Source organism: Triticum dicoccoides, chromosome 6A (genome assembly GCF_002162155.2).
Source record: "Triticum dicoccoides isolate Atlit2015 ecotype Zavitan chromosome 6A, WEW_v2.0, whole genome shotgun sequence".
Taxonomy (NCBI): Eukaryota; Viridiplantae; Streptophyta; class Magnoliopsida; order Poales; family Poaceae; genus Triticum; species Triticum dicoccoides.
In genome coordinates, this window is record NC_041390.1 from 22419119 (window position 1) to 22424597 (window position 5479).

The 5479-nt window shown below is 41.5% G+C and overlaps 1 long non-coding RNA gene across 1 annotated transcript; it reads left to right on the forward strand.

Moving 5' to 3' along the window:
• Positions 1 to 1725: 1725 nt before the first annotated feature.
• LOC119315401 lies at positions 1726 to 3495 on the forward strand. The gene is made up of 4 exons (XR_005152762.1): positions 1726 to 1939; positions 2134 to 2252; positions 2932 to 3077; positions 3161 to 3495. It is a non-coding gene; the product is annotated as an uncharacterized LOC119315401 (long non-coding RNA).
• The last annotated feature ends 1984 nt before the right edge of the window (positions 3496 to 5479 follow it).

The window sequence follows — 5479 nt, forward strand, 5'->3', positions numbered from 1 at the left end:
AGTGCCAATAGCACCCATGTGCAGCCATACACATTTCGCAGCATCCTAAAATGGTCCTACTACATGCACGTAAAACATTCGACACAAACCCTAACTTGAACATGTATATTAGCAACAGGAACAACAACATGAACATGATCCTAGCTTGAACATGAACATGCCATCAGTCAACATGATTCTAGCATTCATCAGTCAACATGAACATGCCCTCAGTATAACATTCATCAGTCAACATGAACATGATTCTAGCATCAACACAGCTACTAGCATGAACACAGATCATAGGACACACTAGCAGTAGCACAAGAAAATTATCCTAGCACACACACTGTACAAAACAATAACAGATCAGTCCGATTGGATTCGATTGGGATCGCGTCCAATCGGATCTGCTAGAATCCTATCTAATCCTATCGAATCCACTAACTACTAGCACATGCCTAAGAAATAAATCCCTAATCTACATCTGCGAGCAAGCATTGAGAGGGCTTGACTCACCGAAGCACGCGCAGCCACGGCGAACCGAGGCCGGGATGGAAACCCCGGCAGGAAGGAGAGAGGTGGTGGAGCAGAGGAGTCATCCTGCGGCATCGGCCCCGTGCTCATCGCCACACCGGAGGTCGAGGAGGACGGCCCGCCGACAGGAGAAAACCCTTGGACGGGGGTCAAGAAAAAACCCCTGTCCAATGGGGTCCCAAGAAGGGGCGACTCCGTGGACGGCGCAGGCGCTGAGCTCAGGACCACGAGGCCTGGAATCTGCGGCGGAGCAGGAGCGGCCGACGCTCGCAGCGCCGACGCCAGGTCGCGGCCCGAGTTCTGGAGCCCGGCCAACCAGCTCTCTTGGATGCTGGCGATGAGCTGGTCGACGGGGGTCAGAGGGCGGCGCGGCGGTGGGAGATAATCCCCATGTGCAGGGAATCATCATAGCAATTTTCAATGATGGAAGTGATAAGAATGGAGTGTCGAACCCACATGGAGCTAAAGGCAAGATCAATATTCTCTCAAGTCCTATCTGCCACTGATACGACTCTACATACACCGAACGTTTGCTTCCAACTAGAAACGGGAAATAAAACTACGTTGTGGGTATGAAGAGGATAACTTTGCATGATATCGAAGAGCTAAAACGTAAAAGTAGATGCTATTATCATAAAGTTAGAATATATTCACTACAACAAAAACAACTTGTATGGTCGCTTTTTCTGAGACGATATTTGTCTTCGTCTCTACGACCATGAACACTAGCAACTAAAGACGCTTCTTAAGACGTTTATAGGGCGTCACAAACTTTTGCTTATAATTGGTCATTTAGAAAATAGATATATAATTTAAATTAACTTAGAGACGATTTGTGAGACGTTTTATATGCGACTATAATCCTTCAGCGTGTGGGTGAGCTCGTTGCCGGCCATTTCTCTTTTTAGGCGTGGACTACCAAAGAGTTTTGTGCAAAAACAAATACTACATGTATTATATAAGGTAATATAAAGAGTGACTAGGCCGTTGGCCCATGAGCCCAAACACACCCAGGCAGCCACGCTTGGTACCAGACATGAGCGACGCGGTGTCTGGTCAGGCGCGCGAGTAGCCAAAAAAAAGTAGCCGACCGCCTAAGCACGTCATTTCCCTTCCTCGATTCCAACCTTTTCCCCAACCTAGCGCTAGCTGAAGGCTCCGGCGGCGGCCGGCCGGCCCTCTCTTGCCGCTCCCTCGGTCCCTCCCCTCCATCCGACCATCTCACTCCCCTGCCCTCGGCCTCCGGCGCCCAGCCCCCTCCTCCGCGGCTCCGCCAGGCGCCAGGCCACCAGTCCGCCTCCGGCCTCCCGAGCGCGGCGGCAGCCGGCAGCGACCTCCAGGCTCCAGCCACCGTCCTCGGGCCTCCCCGGCGCGGCGGCAGCACCATCCAGCAGTCCGGCCTCCGTTCCTCAATAGCCACAATGTACTGCATCTATTCTTTCCCTTCGTTTCTATTTTCTAAACAAATCTGAAGATTATTTTGTGATTGCTTGTAAATTTATATTAAACTTGATTCATTTTCTGCGTATGATCATAAATGATTGCTTCTTACTAATTACTATGTGATTCATTTGTTGCTTACTATGGACATTGAAATGTTTGTGTAATGTACATCAGACCCTGACGCCGGTTGGCCCCGGCACAACGCCGCTCCCTGCCAACACCCCTCTCCCTCAGCTGCTGACCTCGGCAACGGGCTCACCCACACGCCTCTGCTGCCAGAAGATTGCCTGCAGGTTGTTATTTTGTTTTTTTATATCTCTGCATCGTGTGAAACATAGCTTGAATTGAGATATACCACTTGTGTTTTCCCTTTCTATCTTACTGTGATGCAGTGTATTATTGCAATTTGAAATTTTTTGTTAAAAATAGGTGAACCTTTTTGGTGGTTGAATGACAATTGTGTTAAAAATAGTGGTGCTGTTTATTAGATGGCACTCATTTATGACATAATATTCTTAAGTCGATCTGGTTAGGGGAACTGCCAACGAATGCCAGAAAAGAATATTCTGCAGTGTGATGCAAAATTTGAATTACCTAAGTTGTGTGTCATCTTTATTTTTCTTGATTTAGCAAAGCGAAACTAGTGGATATTACTTAGATTTTTAGTGACTAGTTACACCAGCTAGCCTTCTGCTGTTTGTCACTTGAATGCAGAAAAAAATCAAGCATTGGAGACATCCATTTTTTGTCATTGATGGAAACTTCTTTATGTACTTCACATAAATTCTTCTAGTAAAGACACATCTCAATTTATGTTTTGTAATGTAAGGTGAATGATGTCGGTGAATCATATTATACAATTTGAACCTAAGTATCGAATGCATAGTTTAAAATATTCATATAAACCTATGCTTAATGTAAAAGAGCATATGGAAAATTATAAACTGATCTATTTTGTTTTCACTACTACAGCTAGCAAAGGCTAATGGATCGAAGTTGGATGAGTAAACCAAGATCAACTACTGATTATAAAGAAGGTGTTGAGCTAATGGTTGGTTATCTGACATATTCGAATTGTCATACAAAGATTACAAGTTGGTCTTCTTTAAATGTGATTGGTATGATGTTCATCACAAAGCTGGTATTATAAGAGATGAGTTTGGACTCACTCATGTGAACTTCTCCCGAAAAATACATACAGGGGAGAAGTTAGAGGATGAACCTTTTGTATTTTCTTCCCAAGTGGACCAGGTCTACTACATCCAAAATCCGAGAAGTGAGAATTGGAATACCATGGTGAAATTCAAACCTCGTGATATTTTTGACATGGGTGGAGAACCATCTTCAGATGAAACAGAGATAGTCTTTGTGTTTTTAGCTTGTTATCTGTAGCTAAGATATAGGTTGAGCAATTGTCATCCATGCTCCTAGGTAGAATTACTCCAACATAATTATTCTAACTGGGTGGATCTTCTTCGGAATGTATGTTACTCTGTGATGAACGAGCCTATGGTATTTTTTTAATGTGTATGTTCCCTTTTGTTATGAAAATGAGTTGTATGGCTATCCGTTTAGTTCTTTGAACAGTTTTTTTTAACTTTCACTGACAGTACTACTGCTAAATTTTGGAACCTTCTGATGAAGTGTGCTTCAGGTTAATTTGTCCTGATTGGATGCTTCTTTGTGCTAGTTTATAGAAAATGAAAGTAGTCTAGTCAATATTTCAATAATATTTTCCAAGTGCATGACATCGACTTTGCACGATTGACATCCCAGTTAACCAGAAAAAGTTATAGTCAACAAAGATGGAGAAACTGGAAAATCATAAAAATCAAAGGCAGTAAAGGTTTGAAAAAGGTTCACGCCTTCTGAAAATGTTCATGAATTTGAAAAAGTTCACCAATTCAATGAAATATAATCACAAACTAAAAGAATGAATTTAAAAAATATTCATGACCTTTAAAAGGTTTTGTGTATTTGAAAATGATTTATAGTTTCAAAGCTTTTTTGTGAAAAAATGGAATTTTTCACAAATTAGGGAACAATTCACAAATTCAAGAAATGTTTTTGAACTTGAAATTATTGTGAATTTGAAAAATGTTCATGGTTTGAAAAAAATATTCACAAACTTAATAAAATTGTGAATTCTAAAAAAAGTTCACAAATTTGGAAGAACTCCAAGAATTTGAAAAAGAAAGGAATAAAAGGAAATAGAAAAAATAGAAAGGAAAAATAAATAAAAATTAAAACAAAAGGTAAAAAATAAAAGATAAAGGAAAAAAAAGGAAAACTTAGTAAAACCTGGCCGAAATAAACCTAAACAAGATAAAGATAACCAACTTAAAAAATCTGACAAGCTTGTGTATGCTTCCTACAACCCAACCAAGGAAGCTTTTGGGGGCCTCGAAACCCGGGAGCAAGAGGGAGGTTCGCGCTTGTGCCTTAGTTGGGCCGGTCATTTATAACAAAAACACCATGGCGTGAGATGCTGCAACCGGCCACGCCGAGAGCTGGAAATGGTGACAGCGGCCCTGCTGGACGCTCGAGCCAGCCACACGATTTGCAGGAATCGGTGTGGCAGGTTTATTTCGGACCAACTACATATTTGCTCCAACCGAAGTTGGGTGTGGACTACGACCGGCGGCATGAGATGCTAGAAATGAGTGGCAGTGCGGTGCTTCAAGTGAGGTACTACGTTGATTATTGTGACTTTGAAAAATGTTCACAGTTTGAAAAAATATTTACGAATTAAAAAATTGGGAATTCTAAAAAAATGTTCGCACATTTGGAAGAACATGAAGAATTAAAAAAAAGGCAGAAAGCGAAATAGAAAAATAGAAAGGATAAATAAATAAAATTAAAACAGTAGGTAAAAAATAAAAGATAAAAGGGAAAAAGGAAAACCAAGGAAAACATAGTAAAGCCTGGCCGAAATAAACTGAAATAAAAGATAACCGACTTAAAAAAACTGACAAGCTTCTGAATGATTCCTAGAACCCAACCAAGGAAGCTTTTGGAGGCCTCGAAATCCAGGAGCAAGAGGGAGGTCCGCGCTTGTGCTTTAGTTGGGCCGGTCATTTATAACAAAAACACCATGGCGCGAGATGCTGCAACCGGCCACGCCGAGAGCTGGAAATAGTGACAGCGGCCCTGCTGGACGCTCGAGCCAGCCACACGATTTGCAGGAATCGGTGTGGTAGGTTTATTTCAGACCAACTACATATTTGCTCCAACCGAAGTTGGATGTGGACTACGACCGGCGGCATGAGATGTTAGAAATGAGTGGCAGTGCGGTGCTTCAAGTGAGGTACTACGTTGATTATTGTGACTTTGAAAAATGTTCACAGTTTGAAAAAAATATTTACGAATTAAAAAATTGGGAATTCTAAAAAAATGTTCGCACATTTGGAAGAACATGAAGAATTAAAAAAAAGACAGAAATCGAAATAGAAAAATAGAAAGGATAAATAAATAAAATTAAAACAGTAGGTAAAAAATAAAAGATAAAAAGGAAAAAGGA